Raw genomic sequence first — 22,634 nt, 5'->3', positions numbered from 1 at the left:
GGTGTACCATCCCCTCCAGCCCCAAGCCCCCCGTGAGCACCTGCTCTCAAAGGCAACCACTTTGAGGAATTGCTTTTATGGCTGCAAAGGCAGCAGCACCGTCAGAAAGCTGCCGGGGTCCGCAAACAGCAGCTATTGACAGATGTCCAAGAGGACGGCAAATAATCCCATCTTCCTCTGGGAGGATTCGGGTCGCCCTCGCCCTCACCGGGGTTTATCCATTGTCTGGATCTGCCATCGGTTGTTATTTTTTGTCAGTACCACGTTTTGCTTGGCCTCACTGGCAGGAGGGAAATAGGAGGAAGAAGAGGAAGGGGAGGAAGGCTGCCTGGCCAGGGATGGGGGGAAGAAGACCGGCTCGGCTTTGGGAGGGGGCAGTGGGGCACCCTGCAGACCTCAGAGTTCCCGGGTCAGTCTCCTTGCAGCCCCACAGACTCATTGAGCACAGCCAAAGCTTGCCACAAAGATGCAACTGGACAGGCTGACAGTGAGGTCATGGTGTGGCCGACCAGCCCAGGCATCACAGCCTCCCCTGGTGCCCAGGGGAATTGCTCCCAGTAACCCCAGTAAACACAGTGGACCAGAGAGGGTTGAGTTTTTTGGGGGCAGGTTTCATTGCCCAGCTTCCAGCACCCTCTTGCGCACGCAGCAGTTGGGAGTTGCCTCCACCAGCAAAAGAAAGGGTAGGGGAGCTCTGGCAGGGACAGGCAAGCCCTGCCTGCTGCCAGTACCATCCCAAGCCCTGCCTGCAGACCCGCACATGCCTCGGGTCCATCCTGATAAGCCAAAAAGGCTAGAGAGCCTCATGAAGGCAGGTCCCCAACCTGCCCTGACCCCCCCAGGCTGTGGACCCCCATCCCTCCCGTTTCATCCCCAGCACCACAGCATCCCAAGGGGCAGGCAGGCCCCACTGGCAGGTCCCATCCTCCCCGATGGTTTGGATTCACTGACACCACAGGATGCTGCTCCCAGGGCTCAGCCAGCCACCAGGATCCACACCCGTCCCTCCAAGGCGGGTACAGTAGGAGGTGTGGGCAGAGCTGGGTTAAGAGGCACCCAAGAGCTCCTAGGGAGAAGACGCACAGCCATGGCCCAAGACTTTGCGCTTCTCCCCATCTACCCAGCAGCAACTCAGGGAGCATCCCTGCTTGCCGGTAGGGCAGGGCTCGCCATCCTTCTGTGCATCACCTTTCCACCGCCACCCAGTCTGCTTGCAAAGCGCAAAGACAATAAAAAGCTGCCTCCCCTCTCGACGGGCTTTCACTCCAGCAAGATATGGAGGGCATGCCACACAAAACCGCCTCTCCCAAGCTTTCCCCACGCTCAGCACCACTTGTCATTCAAGTAAACCCCATGGCCTTTAAGCTGCCAAGGTACCAGAGCTGCTCCGGAATCGGAGTTCGCTCGGCTCCTGCCCTGGAGCAAGGAATCTGAAAGGCTGCCACTGGAAACGAAACAGAGCATCCGTCATTTTACTTGCCAGGAATATATCCAGCCCCCAAAAAAAGAAATACTGCCTGCTAAAAAGCCAGCAACAAAAGCCCTCGATCTCACCAGCAAAGCAGAGCCCAGCACCAGGCATTTCCTCCCGGGTCCCAATTCTCTGCCGAATTCAAAATCACCCAAAATAAAACTAGTAGCAGAGCCGGGTCAGGGCTGAAGTGGCCAGAGCCACACCAGGGCCAGGAGGAGGGCACCAGGTCAGGATGGCTGGTGGGGACCAGCAGACCCTGCCCAGGGTGGTACAAGGAAAATCCATGGGTTTGGAAGAAAAATGAGGCAGGTGGCAGAGGCAGGGCTGGAGGGGACAAAAGCTCCTCTTGCTGCTGCCAAACCAGCACACCCAAGCACAGCCAGCCCCACTCTGGGGGGTGTCCTCGGGAAGCCAACCTACCCGTGGCTGCTGCCAGCATCCTGCCTGCAAGCCACCCCCAGCCAGGCAGGTCATCAGCCCCCGGCCATTTCCAGTCGCATCCCCAGGAAAAGGAGCCACGCATTCCCAGCCAGCCCAGCCCCCAGCCCAGGCACGCCAACCCAAATATCTGCAAAAGGCGCTCCCCTCCATGGGAACGGCAACTCCACACAGAGTTCACATGCCCCAGCAATGCCTGATTAAACTCCCAAACTCTAAGGGAATACCCCTGAGGCTGTCTGAAGATAAGCTAGGAGTTAGACTGCTCTCAGGAAATGCAGGAACTGGGAAAGAGCAATCACTTTTTTTCCTTTTAAATCCAGAATACTACAGAGAAACCCCGGTATGCTCTAGCTCAGATGCAAGTGCTCGCCTAAGCTTGCTGCTACGTGCCCCAGGAGTTTATCACTCCCCAGATCTTGCCAGAGGTGGTGGGGATGGAACTGGAGAGCCCAGGACAACTCAAGGCAGCACAGGTGAGCTGAGCATGACCTGCCAGGCTTAGCATGCCAGACTGGATGATGTTGAGCAAGAGGACAGTGCTGGAAACCTGGGCAGAGGGAAAGCTGGCACCACAAGGCCAGTGAGTACCAGAGAATGGGGACACTTGCTACCGACACCTCCAGGACCTGTGATGCTCTGCAGGTGCTCTGTCATTTCAGTTCACCCTGGGGAACACTGCAGACACTGGTTCCACCAGCTCTCAGGTCTCCTGCGACCCTCACCAACCTTCTCCTCCCCTTTGGCTTCTCCATGACATGTGGTCGTAGCACTAGACCCAGATCTCCCTAGTGATCTGCACACTCAAGGGCAAAGGCAGTCAACGAAACAATGTTGGTGCATTGCTGCTCAATGCAGCTCTGAGCTGGAACACCCCAGCATAAAGAAGAAGATGATGCTCTTCCCTTTCGTACCTGATGGAGCTCAGGGAGCAACCAGCATCCTGGGCAGGGTTCTCCAGGAGAGCAGAGCCACAGGGAGGGTTTGCACCGCATCCTGGGGATCAGTAAGGCCTGGTGCTGGGGCACCCCAAGGTGAGCAAGCAAGAACAGCCCCGTCCTGGCTGTTGGGGCTTCAATGGTGACCAACTGTGATGTCATAAGCAAGTTCTACCTTCAACCAGGACAACGGCCAGAAAGATTTGCACCAAATGCACACCATGCTTTTGGATAGGCAAATGTGTCCGAGGCCAGAGGGGCACAGGTATTGCACCTACCACACACCAAGCCCTCCTTCGGAGGAGATGTCTAACAGCTGTCTTGGTTCTTGACGCTTCTTCAAGAATCAGCCCAAGAGGAAAGGTGTCTTCCTTCCCTGTGGAAGGATGGAAGAACAGCAGTCCTGGGCAAGCTAATGGCAAGAGTCATTAGGAAGACAGTTTCCAGCAAACTGTTGGGACAAGAAGTTGTGCCTCAGGGATGTGGTGGCACAGTGGGGAGGGGTTGTACCAACAAGGCCCAGCTTCTGTCTCTGATTGGCTACCAGTTTGGCTGCAGAAAGCAATTGGACCACTACAAGACACTTAGATTTTCACTGGATGTCTCACACACAGCCACAAGACCTTTCCATATATGAAGTGGGCTTTTAAGAAAGATGGGGACAGACTTTTTACCATGGCCTGTCATGACAGGACAAGTGGCAACAGTTTTAAACTTAAGGAGGGCAGGGTTAGGTTGCACATAAGGAATAAATGTTTTACAGTGAGGGTGGTGAGACAGGTGAGACACTGGGACAGGTTGCCCAGAGAAGTTGGGGGTGCCCATCCTTGGAAGTGTTCAAGGTCAGGTTGGGCAGGGCTTTGAGCAACCTGATCTAGTGGAGGATGTCCTTGCCCATAGCATGGGGGTTGGACTGGATGAGCTTTGAAGATCCCTTCCAAACCAAACTATTCTGTGATTCTAATTTAATCACCAGCACCATGCCTTATCAAAAAAGCATAAGTGAGATGGGTGAAGCTGAAGAGCTCAAAGAATGAGCCACAAGACAATCAGAAAGCAGAGCTGGGGCCCTGGGAAAGAGGAAGGGGCCGCCGACACCACCAGCCATGACATCAGTCTGGACAGGGGGCCCTCAGATGAAAGAGCTGCAGGACACACAGTAAGAAACAGAGGGTTTCATCCTGCATGTGGCCTCAAGGAGAGCGGCTGTGAAATAATCCATCTCACAAGATGTCACAACATGGAAGAAGATGGGGAAGAGCTGCAAGACCGAGCCTTGAGCATGAAGGGAACATTACATGGTAGGAGCAAGAAAGAGCTTGATACGGTGACCTTATCACACTGGAGATGTGCTTTGAGGAGACTTAATTACAGGGTGTAAGCATCTATCTGGACTCACCGGTCATCTTGATCCCAAGCTCTGACAAGATACAACTAGAGTTAAATCTCAATGCTTCTGCCTCTTCTCACCTCCCCAAAAGCTGAGGAACAAGGTGGCAAGATGGAATGGCAGGATGTCACATGGTTGTCACATCCAGCACCTCCCTCATGGTGGTCCACCCCTTCCCCAGCCAGCCCAGGGTGGGTTCAGAGCCCCCAGCCTCTTCCCAGAGACCTGATGCTCAATTGGTGACCTTCGGCAAGAGAATAGTCTTCCTTCACCTGTGCAGAAGGGTTTGACCCCATGCTCTCCTGAAACCCAACACCCACATCCCTATCTCTGGACTGGTCCTCCTGCCACAGCACTGGCAAGCCCCCAAGATGGGAGGAACAGGGCCTCTAGAGCACTGGGCACCAACCCAAAGTGTTGACATCCCCACTGCCCGCTCTCAGCTTCCACGATGGACATCCTCCTCCTTCTGCTGCTTTCTCCAGCCTGCTCCATCTCCTCCTCCTCCCTCTTCCCCACACTGGCACCAGCACAACACAGACTCACACGCCTTGCCCCTGGTGACTTGCTCCATGATGGCAGAGCCCAGGGGAGCCTGGGGCACAATCAGGGGCTGCGGGTGCAACCTGGGCAGGGAGCCCCAGCAGCCTCCATCCACCAGTGAACAGGATCAGTCTTGCACGTGGTGGATCAGGCAGAAAGAAACTTGTCCTAGCTAGGATGAGCCACTGGTATTTTAAGGGATGTCCACGACACCTTCCTTGGTCCTCTGGCAGGTGGTCAGCAAATCCAAGGCATGACTGAGGGGAGGGTGGGAGGAACGCTGTGCTTATGAAATGGAGGAAGGCACATTATCATCCCAAGGGCTTCAAAAAGACCCATCCTTGGGTTCTTTTCCTCCTCTGGTAGCTTTTGACACATTTGACATGGGGCACATCCAGGTTAAGAATAGGAAAAAAATTCCCAGCACTTCTTGACCAGGTTAGCTTCTCCATCCTCCTGTAGCCTGGATGGGCCCATGTGGCCTCCCCACACCTTTCTCATACATGATGGGAAGCTGAACCTCAGTACTGGGAGGGAGAACATCCTCCTTACGGATTTTGCAGATAAAAAGGTATTTCTTTACCCCAATGATGCATTTTAATGATGCATCAAAGCCAAAACCCTGCACCAGGGTGCTCCCAGGGTTGCAGCCCTCACCATCCCTCATGGCCCAGGGAAGCAGCCAGCACCCACGGGGGATTCAGGACGGGCATCTCCAGAGAATGGCTGCAGATGTCCTTGTGTCCCTGCAGTGGGCGGCCCCACTGTGGCTCAAGGGGTTTAAGCTGAACTAGTGCAAGTCCCTCCTACAGCCCCCCAAGGCGTATGGGTCCCATAGCACTTAATGGGCTTACAGAGCTGCTGGGACCAGAGTGGCTCCCCAGCACAGGGGCTGGGGGAACTTAAAGGCACCACCAGCCGGCAGCCCCGCAGGGCACCACAACTGCCGGCTGTCCCTGGCATGGCAGGAGCCACCCACCAGTCCCATCCCAGTGTTGAGCGCTCAGCCCACTCCTGCCCTATCCCAAATCCCATACACCCTCCTCCAGGCAGGCATCCTCCCCCTTGCTTGGCCTCAAGGACAAAGGCAGATGTGAGTATCCCCCAGCTTCCCCGGCCCTACAGCAGACCTAATTCCCCCACCCCATGCCACCAGCCCCTGGCACCCTCGGGGGAAAGCACCCCTGGCACCCACAAGTACTGGGGAAGAGAACAGCCCAGGTAAAGAGCGGGACGCAGGCAGTCCAGTGGCAGAGCATGCCTGCTCCAGCCTGCACTGGCACCCACACCCCCATGCCGGTATCTGCACCCTGCATGAGCACCCCACACCTGCGCCCTACGCCTGCACCTCGCAGCCTATACTTCACCCAATGCCTGTGCTTCATGCCTGCACCTGCACCTTGCACCCTATACTTCACCCCATGCTGTGCCCCATGCCTGCACCCTGCACCAGCACCCCATGCCTGTGGTCCATGTCTGTGCCTTGTACCTGCACCCCATGCCTGCACCTGTACCCTGTGCCCCACACCTGCACCCCACACTGGCAACCCACACCAGCCCCCCATGCTCACCCCATGCCTACGCCCCCATGCCAACACCACACATTTCACTCCCCATCTCACCCCACTGCATCACCCAGCGCCATGCAGAGCCTACACAGCAGGACCACAGGATACCTGACATTGGGGCAGGACCAGCTGCTGGTTACCCCCTCTCCAGGGGCTCAGACCCCCTCAAATTCAGGCTTGAGGTAACAAGAGCATGTGCCACCCAGCACCCTGCCTGGTGAGGATGGAGGGGCCAGCACACCATCCCGTGCCATTCTGGGGAAATCCTGTTTTTCCAGGCTTGGATCAAGCACAGGGGACCAGGACAATGGCCAGCAGGAGTGGGGCCATCCATGGAAAATCCTGCTGGGAAGCAGCAAAACCCCATCCCTCCCACTGCCAAGGCAGCCCCTCGCCAGCCTGCCGCACTCCAGCAGGGACAGCTCTACCTTCCTGCTTCATCATACTTTCAGGGCTTGGACTCCAGCATGTAGGTTTGTGCCTTCGGGTATTTTCAGAGGGGAAATATATTAAAAGAAAAGCAAAAAAAGCCCCAAAACCTAGGCATGCATCTGAGCTCCTGTGATTTCCATATCAGCTGCTCTACATGCACACGGCATGGAAAAATCCATAGGAAATTTCTGCTAAAAAAAAAAATAAAAAATAAAGGAAAACCCACAGAAGGCTGAGCTCGCCGGACACAGCACGCTAGGAGGGGCTGACAGAGCTGTTACGGTCTATTGGGCCAATAATCCACAAACTAAGACGGATTTATTGTACATGGCAGATCGTAACAGCTCCAAAGAAACCATCACTGTCTCCCGGTGCTTAAAATTCACTTTCTTGGGGGAAAAAAAAGGGCCAAAATATGGCTTTACGAGATAAGATGCGTGGTTGTACCATTCTGTGACAGACAGAAGCCTGTGCAAACACATATATGGGGTTTTTTCTTGATATATAAATAAATAAAATATCTCCTCTTCCAAGGCAAGCACGACTGCATTACCCAGCTTGGAGCACTGTCGTTACCACCGGATTACCCGGCTTGGTTTCACCTCCATTAGCAAGATGGATTTGCAGGGATGTTGTTTCTGCCCCAATATTACACCTGAACACAGAGGAAGATAAAAATTAAATTAATTAAAGCCAGCTTGAGCCCCTGTACCCATCTGGCTTGCTGGGATGGGTAGATTTGGGTCGCCTCTCCTTGGAAGGTGCAAGCCCCTGAGAAACAAGATGCTAGAGCAGAGAGCAGACTCTTCCCACTAGCACGACACCGTGACAGCAAGCCCGGGATGGGGGGATATTTTAAAATAAAAATAGAAATGACAATAACAACAATAATAAAAAAAAATAATAATAAATAATCATAATAAAGGGCAGAGCCAGTGCTTTCCTTCGCATCTTTGTTTCTGGGTGGACATGAGCTCCAACCAGCACAGAGGAGCAGGACCAAGAGTGGGACCAGCCTGACCCCAGAGGTAATTGCGGCGTCTGTTCGAATCGCTGCAATGCTGGAAATCACACTGGGCCTGGCTGAGAGCTTACCGGCCGGACAATCATATCAGATGGGGATCAAAGAGGCTCAGCTAACGGGTTTAGTGCGCAGCTTGTCCCAGCCAGAACTGGCACCAAGGGGGGAGACTGGGCTCCCGCTGACCCAGGGGGGCTGCACGCCCAGGATGTTCGCAGGAAGCCTGGATGGTGCGCATGGGAGCGAGCATCCCTCGGCAGGCCGATGCCCAGGGGGATGCCTGGTGAGGCAGCCAACCCTGAAGCCCCCTGGCATCATGCCTGGACAATGGGTCAGGCAATTCCATGTGCTCACCCTGACTGTACCCACCAGCCCCTCGGCTGCACCCCAAAACCATCCCAGGGGGGTGCAAGTGGTGGGATGCAGGAGTAGATGACCATGAGAGCAGCTTTCGGCTAAAATGCCTGCGGGCAGGGGCAGGTGCAGGCACCGGGTTTGCACAAGGTGCTCCAGCTCCAGCCCCCCCAGCCCGGCCGTGGGAAGCGATGTGCCGGGACTGGCTGGGCGGCTCCGGGTAGAGAGTGGAGCCGAGTAATTAGAGCAGGAGGCTGTGAGTCAGCAAATGATGCGTAACCTCACCGAGGTTGACAATGAGGCAAAAGATGGCAGTTTCGACCGAGAGCGCCCGCTGAAAGGGCACATTTAGATATGCAAGAAGCAGCAACTCCCAACAATTGCAGGGCTAGCAACCTGCTCTGCAAACCACGCTGCTCTGCCGTCACCATCCAGCTGCCAAATATTTGACGCCTTTCTCCAAAATCATTACAAATAGAGACGCAGTCGATCACAGCCCAAAGCCTATGGGAGCAGGGTACCAGGGACCGCTTCCAAAAAAGCAGTGTTCGGCAGGGAGACACCAGCCAGCCTCTCCTTCAGCACCCCAGGCTGCCTGGGGAGCAGGATACAGCCAGGCTCTGCAGCTGACCTTGCTCTGCATGCCCTCGAGAGAAGAGCAGCCGGCAGTGGCGATTCTCCCGGCACCACCGCTGTACTCCAGGACAGACATTAAGGGTGAGGCTTGGCTTAGAAGCAAACACCAGCTCCAGCCACAGGCTCGTCCTCCCTTTTCTGGGGGAACCAGGGCTGCAGGCAGGTTGGGCCCTGCCACACAGCAGCCCTCAGTGAGGAGAGTTTAATTAACCCCAGAAAGCAATCGTTAAACGGCCAGCCTGGGTAATCGATGCAGAAGGGGCAGCTTGCTGCCAAGGGACCATCTGCTCCAGGGAGGGATAGCGGTTCATTGTCATCCCACCCCTCGCCGCCCTTCGCCCCGTGCCTGCCAGGAAGCCACCAAGGGGCAGCTGGTTTGGGGGCCCAACCCTGAGCATAACACCAGCCGAGCTGCCCCCAGACGGGATGGGAGATGCCCAGCGCAGTCCCCTCGACCCCTCACCTCGACCCTTGCTTCCCGTAAAGCCCCAGGTCCCCAAGCCACGTGATTTCCTATGCGTTGCAGCCTCCCCCCAGCACAAAACACAGCTGGGGGCCCCCACTGGAGGGTCCCCCCAGAGCAAGGCAGCCCCCATAGCCAGGATACAGCTGAAGGACAGCTGGGCAAGGATGTGGCCAAGCACACCCCTCACCCACCCTGCAGCTATTTTCACCAGTGAGATGAGTTTGGGGCAGTCTCAGCCCTGAGGGCACAAGGGGTTTGTACCTTTTCGAGCACCCAGCCCTCCACACACACATACAGCCAAGCTCACAGGAAAGCTCTCGGCATCCCGGTATTGCCCAGGGTACCAGCTGTCCTGCTGCAGGGCACTGTTTTCCTTCCCATCCCTGCCTGCCCTACCTGCCTGGGCAGGGATGCCCCACAGCAGCCTGGTGGGAGACAGCCGGGCAACCAAACCCCTTGAGGCAGGAGGTAGCAGGGAGACCTCTGCAACAGCTCCACCCCTGGAGAGAAACTGAGGCAGGGAAGGGCTGGAATGCGCCCATGCTAAGGGACCCAGATTCATGTTTTTGTGCCACTCCCCATCCCATGGCCACCCCAGTACGAGTGCGCATGGTGGGAGACAGGGAGAAAAGAGGTTTTGCTGCACCCAGCAAAAAAAGCCAGCTGCGTTGTGCAGTGTCTGCCTGCACTCTGGCAACAGCCTCTGCCCCCCTGGCACCCACCCACTCCTTCAAACTCTGCAGGCAGCCCTGGGCCCTTCTCCAACCCCATACTTCCAAGTTTCTCCTTATTTTCACCCAGTAAATGAATGATGCCTGGTGCTCAGGGGCAGCAGGGCCATGTGGAGGGCACCCACTCCTGAGGGACCCAGAAGCTGCTCCCCACTCTGGGGCACTGACTCCAGCTCCAGGATGGGGCCCCTGAGAAATTGTGGGATGGGCGCAGGGACACCCCTGGTGCCTCACCCCATGGTCACCTGCCGGGAGAGCTTTTGGGGTCAGCTGGGATGCAGCTGGCAGCAGTGTCCCAGGGCAAAGGCAGCCAGGGGAGGGGAAGAGCAGGATTTTGCCCTCCAGGATGGGACTCACTGAGACCGGCATCCCCAGCAGCATCACTCCTCCCTCTCCTGTGAGGGGACCTTCTACCATCATCACACCCTGCCTAGCTCCCAGTGCCATCATGTCGCAGAAAGCCCATGGGGACATGGCACTGGCATGAATCCTGCTGGGGGACACAGAGAGACCCTGGTCCCATGGTGGGGAGTGCTGGTGATGCAGACACTGGGGCATGGAGCTGCAGGCATCCTCCTCCTGGTCTGGATCTGTCCCCCACCCCTCGGGAGGAGACAGAGCATCCCCAAGGAGGAGGATGCCTGCACCCCATGGAAAGAAAGGAAACAATGCAAGGAGCCCGACGGTGCTACCAGAGCAGGCACTGGAGCAGGGACAGCATGAGGGACAAGCCCTGGGACAGAGCACAGCCCTGGAACCACAAAAAATCTCTGCCCTCGTCCCCTGGCCTCCCCCAGGGCAGAGAGGAAGGTGCAGCTGCTGTCATCCCAGGCACAGGCAGGGTGACAGATGAGTCTGCAAGACAGCTGGGACTGGCAGGTTTCAAGGTGACCAGCAAAGGAAAAAAAGTGGGTTTGTGCCCTTCCTTGCCCCAGAGCCAGGAGACACCTTGGGCTCCTCCTAACCACCCCAGACCTGCTGAACCCCAGAGAATGGGACGACATGGTCCTCCCCTGGCAGCAGCAGCTCAGCAGGAAGGGGACAGTGCTCCCTGCACCTACGCACACACCCCCTCGCACACCAGCACCATGGGGCAGGCATGGGTACTAGCTTGAGGAGCACCTCTGCTCCAGGAGAAGGTCCTGGTGGATTCAATTCCTGGCTGCTGATGGCAGCATCGGGACAGCAGGTGCAAGCTTGGGCTCCAGCATGGCTCAGGCTTGGGCTCAGGCTTGCCAGCACACCCCACCACACCAGATCTCCCAGGGGAATACTCAGAGGGATGCTCTTGGTACCTCATCATCACGCAGGGTATCGGCCAACCTGCTGCAGGGTGTGAAGATTTGGCGTTCCTTCCCATCCCTGCCTGCCCTGTCCATCTGGGCTGGGATGTCCCATGGCAGCCTGGCGGGAGAGCAGCCAGACAACTCAACCCCCATGGCAGGAAGCAGCGGGGAGGCCTCTGAAAGACCTCTGCTGCAGCAGGGAAACTGAGGTAAGCAAGGAAGGGCTGGGATGCGCCCACCCACTTGGTGCCAGCAAAGGGACCCAGATGCAGATTTTCATGCTACTCCCCATCCCATGGCTACCACGGTACAAGCATGCATGGAGAAGGACAGGGAGCAAAAAGGGAGCAGGAACAATCCCAGCCCCAGCACTGCCAGCCCCCAGCCTTGCAGCAGGGGGTGTGAGGCAGGAAGACATCCTCAGCAGGATGCCTCCACCCCAGCATGCTCACGAAGAATCCAGTCCCCATCTGCCTGTTGGTCTTCACCACTGCTGGATCCAACCCTGCAGGCTGTGACACACCTAAGCGAGCAGTGGTCAGACCTGCCCACATCACCCCAGTGTAGTATTTGCCTACCCAGCTGCGAGGCTGGTGCTCAACCCCTTGAGCCAGTGTTTGACCCCAGAGCTGGTGCTCAGCCCCTCAAACTGGGGCTTGACCCCAGAACCAGCGCTTCGCTCCCCCCAAACTGTTGCTCAACCCCAAACCAGTGCTCAGCCCCCTAAAATGATGTTCAGCCCCCCATACTAGTGCTTGATGCACAAACTGGTGCTCAGCTTCCCCAAATGGCACTCAACCCCCAAGCCAGTGCTTAGCCCCCCCCAGGCTGGTGCTGAATGTGTGCTCAGCCCCCTGGACCAGTGCTTGTCCCCCCCAAGATGGCACTGAGTGGGTGCTCAGCCCCCTGGACCAGTGCTTGACCCCTGAGATGGTGCTTAGCCCCCCAAGATAGTGCTCAACCCCCAAACCCGCACTCATCCCTTGAGCCGGTCTCAGCTCCCTGAACCAGCACTCAACCACTGAGCAGCTGCTCAGCCCCAAATTGGCTCAAGCCCTGAGCCAATGCTCAGGCCCCCAAAACAGCGCTTGATCTCCAAGCTGGTACTCAGCCCCCTAAAATGGTGTTCGACCCCCATGCTGGTCCTCAGGCCTCCAAAATGGTGCTTGACCACCAAGCCGGTGCTCAGCCCATCAAAATGGTGCTCAAAACCCCAAAACGCTGCTTGATCCCCAAGCCAGTCTTCAGTCCCTCAAAATGGTCCTCAACCCCCAAGCTGGTTCATAGCCCCCTAAAATGACAGCTGTCCCCAAAGCCAGTACTCAACCCCCACACTGGTGCTTAGCCCCACAAAATTATGCTTGTCCCCCAAGCTGGTGCTCAGCCCCCCAAAACACTGTTTGACCACTCAGCCAGTGCTCAGCCCCACAAAAAAGCTCAGTCCCAATGGAGCGGGCCAACCCTGCCAGGAGGTGCCCAATGCACAGCCAGCTCTGCTTCACTCCCTGTGGCACCCATGGATCCAAGGCAGAGGTCCAGGCTGCCAGGAGAGGAATTGCCCCAGGGCCAGCCCCGCCTTGGGCAGACAGGGGGGAGAAGGGACAAGGTCATGGCTGCACCAGGATCACCACTACCCATTCTCCCCAGAGATGGCCACTCCAGTTTCCTCCCAGTACACATACTGGTCACATGGTCATTCAGAAAGGCCAGACAGCCCAGAGGGGGTCTCCCCAATTTCTTCTATCTCTGGTCACAGTATCTCCCCGCTCCATTGCCAAAGGGACATGGGAATACCACGGCAGGGAAGTCAGTCCCCTCCCAACGGCCTCTCTTGGCTGCAGGAAGGGAGATGCCCCAGAGCAGTAGGAATCCTCCATGTCCTGGAGAGGACCCCCTTGTCACCCCTTCCTGGCACTTCCCAGGGGAGCATTGCCACCAGGGAAGCTGAGATTGCCAGGGCTCTGCCGGGAGCCCCCCAGGCCCCACAGCCACTGAGGGAGGGGGGCCCAGCCAAAAGCAAGGAGCTTTGTTGCCTGAATATTTGGCACCAGGTCCCCGGTTATCCTTGGAGGAGGCCGCATGATGGGATGGTTCACAGGATGAGGCCCAGGGATTTTGGGTGGGACAAGAGCACGTCTCACCTCCAATGGGGGGGAGTTGCAGGCCAGGATGGGGACTTATTCCCCACTGTCAGGGGTGTTTCCCAGCCCTATCGGTTGAGCCATTGGCCTTTGGGACAAGCTGCTGAAGCCACCACTCTGCAGCCCAGTGCTGGTTATTTCCAGGATTAGGCTGGCAGTGGTTATCAGTGTTACCCCATGCTCAAAAAATCCCCTCCCCATCACCCACTGCCAGTTGTGGCTGCCTGCAGCCAGCACCAGCCACAGGCAGCCTGGTCACTGGGGACCCCCGGGGACCTGCCACTGGCACCCAGGTCCCCATTCATCCCCAGCTCTAGCATCTCCAGACCCACAGACACAGCTGCCATCACAGCCCTGTCTCCCCAACCCTCCCTTCCACCCACCCACCCCTAAACAAACTGCCAGCCACAGCACGAATTCATTCCACTTTAATCTTTACGGTGCATCAACATGGGGGGGGGGGGGGGGGGAAGCACCCTTTACTTTTTTTTTTGGGTCTTAATCATTACCTGGGGTCATATTTACTAATCCTCTCACTAATCCCCCAATGCCTTCGCAAAGGAAAAAAAGCCCCATCCTCCACTGGCCCAAGATGCAGCGACCGCTGGCTGCTCCCAGCCCGGAGCAGGGCCAGGGAGCACCCAGAGCCTGGCGAGCGTGCACCAAGGCCCCTGGGTGCCACAGGTTTAGCACTCAAGGTGACACTGGTTTTTCCCAGCAAGGTGGCCAATACATGTTTTTGAAGGCTTTTTTGTTTAAGGAACCCGAACATGAGGATGGGGAAAAGGCAATGCGGCGGCAGGGAAATGCAGGCACACTGAGCAACGGAGGCAAAGCCTGCTGGTCTCGGCTCCACTAACAGGCCCAAACATTTAGGAAATATTTAGGGAAAGCATGCGAAACTGCCTCTTAGAAGGGATTTGATGGAAAACCATCTGCTGCCTTTTTGCGCACCCCCACAGCTGAGGTGAATGAGGACCCCCAGGAGCAGCCCCTGCTGCTGGCCCCCAGCCTGCCAGGCGCACAAGACCCTGAGGCACAGCGGTGATGGGGGCACAAGTAGCAGTACTGCCGTTCCCTGCCTCTGTTTCCCCATGTGTAGACATGACAGGTTGTCCCCTCTCCCCAGGGATTCAAACAGCACAGGCTACCCTTGAACTGCCTCCAGGTCATCACTGGTGTTGGGAAGCCTGGCTCAGGAATCACCCCAGGCTTCTGCTGATGGCAGGGACAGAGACTCTGCAGACAGGGGGACAAGGAATCCTGTGGATGGCAGACACACAGGGCTCTACAGCAGTGGGGACAGGGGGAGCAGGTGATTTTGCACATGGGAGCCTCTGCAGATGAGGGGACAGGGGGATCTGCAGATGGTGGGGACACAGGGCTCTGAAGACAGAGGGATAGGGTTCCCCACAGAAGGGGGGGGCAGGGACGCCTGAAAACGGGGGGAGCATGGTGCTCTGAGGATGGGGGGACAGGACCCAGTAGATGGGCAGACAGGGGTCTCTGCAGACCAAGGAGACAGGGGTCCCTGGAGAAGGGGGAACAGGGGTCCCTATATATGAGGGAGCAGGGAGCTCTGTAGAAGGGGGGATAGGGGCTTTGCAGACAAGGGGCAGGCAAGGGGGACAGGGTTTCCTGCAGAAGGAGGGGACAGGGGTCCTTGAAGATGGTGGGACAGAGGTCCCTGCAGAAGGGTGGGAAAGCAGTCCTTGCAGACAGAAGGGGACAGGGGTCCCTGCAGATGCGGGGAGAACAAAGGTCCCTACAGAACTGCCCTTCTCAGGCCAACCTCCTGCTGTGCCACCACCATACCGGGGCTGCCCCCCACCTCTGCTGCAGCCGGGCTGTGCAGAGCCCCCCCCGGCACGGCGGGAGGCAGGGGCTGCCTGCAGCCCTGCCCTGGCCCCCAGCCCCCGCCGGCCCACGCACCCTGCCGGCGAGCTAACCGGTTATGGCAGCGCGGCCCTCTCGCCCGCCAGACAGCGCACGCTCGACCGCGGCCGGCACCTTGCCGCGCCAGGCTGGAATTTGCAAGCTGTCCTGATGCATTAAAGTGCAAATGCCTGGCGTCCGGCTCCAGCCCTGCTGGGGCGGCGCTGGGCCGTGCCGGGCCATGGCATCTCCTCCCCAGGGACACCGACGCTGGGCCAGCTGTCCCCAAGGGCGGCTGGAGCCACCCTCATCATCTTCATCTTCTACATTTATTTTTCTCCCCCCGACCCCAGCTTTAAATAGCTCCTTCAACAGGGAGACGTTGCCAGGCTCCTGCTGCTGCTACGGCAAGGCAGGGGACGCTGGGGACATCGAAAGTGGAGGGTCCCTGCCAGCGCTGGTGCTGTGGGCAGGCATCCCGGCCAGGCAGAAGCATGGCAGCGTTATCAGCAATGGGGCCCCTTCCGGCTGGCAGTCCAGTGTGCCGATTCAGTGATGTACACTGGGACACAACAGGGATGGGGAGGCACAGACAGGGACAGGTGGACAGATGGACGGGATGCTCTGCTCGCCATCCCAGGGTGGGTAGGTCAGACAGAGGCACAGGACTCCGAGGTGGATGCCACAGCACTCTCACAGGCACAGCACCACCAGAACCACCCCAGAGAGGCAGCCAGAGATGGGCTACAGTCCCCTTGGGGAGCACCCATTCCTTGGGGATCCCAGGGACCCCCTCCCCTGCAGTCCAGAGACACACTGAAGCCCCCTCAGGTCCACTCCCCATGCTGGGTGCTTCCCACCGGGGCCAGCATCCATCATCTCATGTCCCCCACCCCAGCGCCTTTTAGCGAGATCCCTGGGACACACCCCCCAAAGCCACCCATCGCATGTGCCCTGGGCTACCCCTCCAGGTGTTTCCAGAGGGCTGGGCACTCTGCGGGAGGCTTAGGCACCCACCAAAGCTGCAGGCAGAGGGGACATCGTGCTCCCCAGCATCAGCACACATTCACCCCTTGCCCATGTGCCCAGCAATGCTCTCAAATCACCACAGGACCCAACGCCCACCCATGGCAGCCAGGAGCCAACCTGCAAAGGGACACATCCATCCTGTGGCCAGGCAGGATGGGCTCAACTGGCCATGCTGATCCCAGCTGGCATGGGGCAAATGGCAGCAGGATGCCCATGGGAGGAGGGAACGGCAACAACCGGCTGGAATAGGAGTGTGAAGAAACGCCTCTTGCATGCTCTGTCCAGAGCCAGCTAACGAGGCCATATTTGAAATGCTTCGCATACCTCCGGTCATCAGATTAGCGAGATGCAGAAGGTAAAGCAGAGGGCAACAGGAGCGCTCCCCAAGCAGCAATCCTTGGCCACTCGCTCCCACGGGCTGCAGGAACTGGGGGAAAAGTCGCTGGCAGGCAACAGGGCACAAGGGCAGAGAGCAGTCGCAGGGACCCTGGGAGCCATGGTTGCCTGGGATCTACCTCCCTGCTGTGATCCCAGCCGAGCAGGGCATGGATGCAGGATATGAAGGTGGGGAAGAACAACCCAGCCAGCACTCACAGACCCAGGTTCGACCTCCCTGGCTGTCCACAAGCCTACTGCCACATCCCGGTTACCAGCCACTCGCACCGCTCACCTCCCCAGTCAAGACCTGGACCTGCTGAAAGACCTTTCAACCTATAAAGGGGACTTATAGGAAAGATGGAGGAAGACTTTCTATCAAGGCCTGTAGTGACAGGACAAGGGACGATGGTTTTAAACCGAAAGAGGGCAGGGTTAGGTTAGACAAAAGGAAGAAATGTTTTACAATGAGGGTAATGAGGGTGATGAGACACTGGAACATGTTGCCCAGTGAAGTTCTGGATATGCCATCACTGGAAGGGTTCTAAGTCAGGCTGGATGAGGCTTTGAGCAGCCTGATCTAGTGAAAGATGTCCCTAGATCTTCGGGGGGGGGGGGGGGGGCGGTCAGACTAGATGATCTGGGAAGGTCCCTTCCAACCCAAACCATTCTATGAGCCTTTGAAAGGAGGCAAAACCCCACCACACAGTCTCCAAGCAACATCTGTGGGCACAGTTCATTTGCCCTCCCTTGACTTGGACGCAAACCCAAAGACAGTCTCCTGCAAAGCAGAGGGCAGAGTGCTGGTCTGCACCTCCCATGGGTGTAGACCTCCCTCCATCAGGCTTTGCACCAGCATCTCAGGGTCTTGAGCAATCCCCAAGACATTCAATGCTCTTTAGGCACAAATGGTCCTCCCCAGCCACACTCCAGCTCCTGGAGAGACTGGGGAACAGGAACTTGCCTCCAAGCAGCAAGAAGGTGCAGCATGGAAGAGCCTACACGGCACGGAGGCAGCAGAGCTGAAAGCACCTGGGTCTGCATATGCTTGGGAGCTTTCAGGGTGGGGATATTCAAGTGATAACCCCTCAGCCATCAGGATGTTCAAGTGAGAGACTTGGGACTCAGACCTAGACCCCAAACTACTTTTGTCAGCCAGCCTCTGAGGAAGAGAAAGAGGCAACAAAGCCACATGGGAAATTCCCAGCAAAAATAAGTGAGAACTGGTGACCCCAGGACCCCTGGGGACACCAAGACACCCAGGGTCTGAGTGGATGGAGCTGTGTTGCTCATTTGGCCACAGCCGAAAACTCTCACAAGGAAGACAGTGGGAGATGGATATTGCCCAGATATCCCTATGGAGAGCAGGAGCAGAGGCATGAACTTAAGCCAGGTTTGCAAAGCCAAAAATGAGACATGCATCAAGCCACAGCCACAGCCGAGGTTGTCTTCCAACAGCAGGCAACCATCAGCAAACCAAGAGATGACCAAAGGCAGCAGCACCAGAGGACACTGGAGACAACCATGCCCCATCTCATCATAACAAAGCACAAACCCAACCTTCACTCAAGCCTGGGCCATCCCCAGAAAGCCCAACAAGTGCTGAGCAAATGTACACCAGGGTCAGCTGGGGCCACAAGGGCAGCAGCAGCAACCCAGAACCCACTGAAGTAACCCAAAAGCACCTCACAACCGACGGGGCCAGAACAGCACCATTCCCCAGCCCTGCCACCACCCAGCGTCCAGTGCCACAAAGGTGACAATCAGACCTTTGGGATGAAGCCCATCTTAGAAGGGCTGACCCAGAAATGACAGGCTAGTTCTCACACTGTGGCGCAGGTCCCATCCATCACCCACATCTTGGCCCCACTGAAGAAGTGTGTTGCAGTGTTGACATGGGGCAGAGCCAGTGACCTAAGCCCTTTTCCAGCTCCCACCTCTCTAAGCTGGGAGAGTGGAGATGGAAAAGCACATCCCACTTGGAAAATCAGAAAATGGCATTTTCTTTCTTTGCCACCAGTTCCAGCATCGAGGCCCACACATACCTTCCAACACCTGGGCCTCCACACCATAGGTATCACTCTGTGGAGATGATGGATCCTCATCCTCCCAGCACAAAGGATGTCCAAGTTCAGGTGATGGAAGATGCTTTAGAACAAGCAACACTGTCTGAGTACAAGAACACTGAGCCAGACCCACAAATCCCAAGGGAATATCACAGCCTGCAAGCCAAGCCTCCACAAGGTGGACACAGCAGGGCCATTATTCAAGTCCCTTTTCCACGCCATAACGATGGATGAGTAGAAACCAGAGACACCAACACAGCTTCTTGAAAACCTTGTGACCTTAAAAATCCTTTTATTCACATAATAACAGGCTGCCACCTGTGTGCAGCAAGGGCTATCACCTCAGGCTGTCAATGCCCTCCACCTGCTTGCAAGCCAGGATGAAATCACTCCAAAGACATTATCAATGCACCCCCCAGCCCTGCAGGTGCCCCAGAAAGAGAGAATATTGGGCAAGGAGAGGACCTGCTCCATGGCACGTTTGCATCACCAGCGCTGAGATGTTGATGGACCCAGAAACATCTTTCAACCCTGGCCTCCAGGCACTCAAGGGCCACTGGCCAGGGTAAAACATGCCGTTTGGACTCCCTCAAAGGTGATGGGACCCACAGGTCACCCTCAGCCACTCACTGGGGTCACACTGTCCTGCCGCCTGGCTCTTCCTGGAGCTCTCCTATAGCTCCAACACTGTAAGCATCCCAAGTAACATGGGGCATGGATGAGGATGCAGGCTGCTCCTTGCCCCCATGCCCTGATGATCACCTGGTGGCTTCCCCAGCACAAGGAGTCTCAGCCCACCTCGCTACCAGGGCAGGTCCCTCTGGTGAAGGCAAAGTCTGCTGCAGGCTTGATCCTGCCCCGCTCTCCATGGCACAGCCACTCCTGAGCAGGATCAAACCCACGCATTTCCTCCCCACTGGTCTGGGCCCAGGCTTTTCTGTCTGGTTCCTCCCAGAGGTGGTTCCTTCTCCAGCCACCCTTTTGCTCTTCCCTCCTGCCTGTCCTACGCCACTGTCCCCCTTCATCAAATGACAGAATGGTTTGGGTTGGAAGGATCCTCCCAAGACCATCCAGTCCAACCCCCCTAGCCATGGGCAGGGACATCTTCTACTAGATCAGGCTGCTCAAAGCCTCATCCAACCTGACCTTGAACCCTTCCAATGATGGGGCATCCACAACTCCTCTGGGCAGCCTGTTCCAATGTCTCACCTCCCTCATCATAAAACATTTCTTCCCTATGTCCAACCTAAACCTACCCTCTTTCAGTTTAAAACCATGGTCCCTTGCCCTGTCACTACAGGCCCTAGAGAAAAGTCTCTGTCTTTCATATAAGCCACTTTTCAGTATTGAAGGGCTGCAATAAGGTCACCCCAGAGCCTTCTCTTCTTCAGGCTGAACAACCCCAACTCTCTCACCCTCTCTCCACAGCAGAGGTCTTACAGCCTCAGACCATTTCAGTGGCCTCCTCTGAATCTGCTCTCAGATCCTTGTCTGTCTTGTGCTGGGGACCCCAGAGCTGGACACAGTGCCCCAGGGGGGTCTCACCAGAGTGGAGCAGAGAGGGAGCATTCCCTCCTCACCCTGCTGGGCTTCCTGGGCTGCGAGCACAGTGATGGCTCATGTTCCATTTGTCACCTACCAGTATCCCCCAGTCCTTCTCCGCAGGGCGGCTCCCAACCCACCTGTCCCTGGGCTGTGCTGGGACTGGGGGTTGCCCCCACCCAACTGCAGGGCCTTGGCACTTGGCGTGGCTGAACCTCTCACCGTTCCTCCTGCCCCACTGCCGGCCTGGCAGGAAAACAGCCGATCCCACACACCAGCTACCACCAGCAACTCCATCCCATTCCCAGCCACCGCAGCTCGTCCCCATGTCCCCACCAGGGCAGGGGGCCACCATTCCCCTGTGATGGCAGTTCCCATCCTCCCTCCAGCCTGGATGCACTTCAAGAGCCCCATTCACTGGGGTGACACCAGGCCAGGGGAGCCCCCCCAACCACCCTGCCCGGGCTCTTCACAGAGGGGTGGCTGCAAGGACAACTGGGGTCCCCCCCCCAAGGCAGGGAAGCCCTGCAAGACCCCCCACACTCCCAGGAGTCAAAGTCAAGTCAGGGGAAAAGGAGGGGGAAAGAAAAAACCCAACCCTTTTGAGTGCAATATTTTAGTTGAGCAACAGAGCATGAGTAAAGGAGGGAGCTTTTCGTGGTCTGGTGAGTTTAAGCTATGAGCTGAAAGTTTAACTATTAATACACTTAATCAAGAGGTTGTTCCTACAGCCGGGGTTTAGGAAAACAAACGCGCCGGCGGGGTGAGGAGAGGCAGGGGAGCGGCAGCACCCACTCCTGCCACTCTGGGGAATGTCCCTGCCTGGGGGGGTGGTTGGAGGTGGAGGGTCTGGGACCACCTGGGGCCAGATCCAGCCTCAGCTGAGCCTTGAACAGCAGGAGGTGCCGGGGGGATGCCAACTGCGAGGGCCAAGCACCCAGGATCCGACCCTTCTCCCAGCCCCCTATGCAGGAGATTTGGCAGAGGAGACAATTTTGGGGAGGGGATGCCACCCCAAGTCCTGCAGTGTCCCCAGATCCCAGGCAAGCAGCACCTGCACCGCCAACACCTGCCTGTCCAAGGCTTGGAATGGCCTTGGTGACAGCAGGGGATGCCAGTGGGTGAGGGACCCCCAGGGTGGGGGATCCCCAAGGCACCCCCTGCTGTGCCCCCACTGCATCTCCCCCACCACCTGCCTTTGCCAAGGAGGAGGAAGAGGAGGGATAGGCTGAATTTTGGGGCACAGCGCCCAGGCCCCTCTCCCCTGCCCGCCTACCTCGTGCCATGGGCAGGAGGTGCAGGCAGGCGTCTGGCAGCGTGGCACTGGCTGCCCACATCTCCGCCAAAAAATCCATGTCAAGGACGAGTCAGCCACCTCCTGCCTTCTTCCCACCAAGGCGGAGAGGGAGGGAGGCATATGCAGCGCCTGGCACAAACACCCACTCCCAAACCCCTGTCTGCACCCCCCCGGCCAGCAAACAGGCAAAACCCCAACTTGCCCATGAGGCCACCAAATCCCCTGACGGCGCCGGACAGCCGCGGCGGGGGGCCGGGACAAACTTCTGAGCGCCGCTGGCGGGTCCTTTGTTACTTTGCTTTTGTTGTCACACGCCGGCGCGTCCCCATCCCCATCATCCCATCATCGTGTGTCTCCCCACACACACCCCGACGCTGGCCCCGAGGTCAGGGCGCAACATCTGCCAGCTCGCTGGGTGGCATCGTCAGGGCGACACCAATACCAGCATCCTGGGTTTGCTGGGCCTTCGCTGGCTGTCACCAGGAGACAGAGCCACCACGAGTGGTGACACTTTCTGGGTTCGAGGCTCAGCCCACGTGATGCCGCGACCGATTTGAATCTGATGCGGTGGCAAGAGCCGCCGGCACTGCCAGGGAGGCGAGAGCTGGCGTCCCTGCCAGGTTCGGATGCTGGGAACGGGGAGTGCTGCTAGAGAAGATGGTTCTGCAAAGCTTTTCCACATAGAAATGTTAAGAAGAAACAGGCGGACAGACAGACAGAGAAGGTTTTCCATGCCTTCCAGCACTCCCACTGAGTGGTACCTTTGGGGGGTCACCACCTCGCCCCCCCGCCTTCCCATCTAACCCTTTCTCATCTCAACCCCACTGCCCTCCTGGGGAGGGGGATGCAACTCAGCTCCCCGGGGAGCAGCGAGGGGACAGGGAGCAGAGGAGAGGGTCTGTCCCTCCACAGCCCCAGGTGCGGCCCCACCGCTGGGCGAGGGGGCCGGGGGGGGGAACGGACAAAGCGGCACAAAGGGGCTGCTGACACAGCAAGGGCCCGTTTCCAGAGAAACAAAACTTCCGCCGGCTC

General features: G+C 57.5%; 1 protein-coding gene across 10 annotated transcripts in view; it reads right to left on the bottom strand.

The window, feature by feature from the left end:
• CXXC5 (CXXC finger protein 5) overlaps nucleotides 1-22,634 on the bottom strand; it is a 44,999-nt gene that overhangs the window by 15,681 nt on the left and 6,684 nt on the right. The window contains exon 1 of one of the 10 annotated variants that reach the window (XM_075102367.1): nucleotides 18,743-18,838. The exons of the other annotated variants lie outside the window; for them this stretch is intronic. The gene's annotated coding sequence lies outside the window, so the exon portion shown is untranslated. Of the gene's footprint in view, nucleotides 1-18,742; nucleotides 18,839-22,634 lie in introns of those variants that run through there. 10 annotated transcript variants of the gene reach the window in all.

This window comes from Phalacrocorax aristotelis, chromosome 8 (assembly GCF_949628215.1).
Source record: "Phalacrocorax aristotelis chromosome 8, bGulAri2.1, whole genome shotgun sequence".
Taxonomy (NCBI): domain Eukaryota; kingdom Metazoa; phylum Chordata; class Aves; order Suliformes; family Phalacrocoracidae; genus Phalacrocorax; species Phalacrocorax aristotelis.
This window is presented reverse-complemented; position numbering and strand designations above follow the sequence as displayed.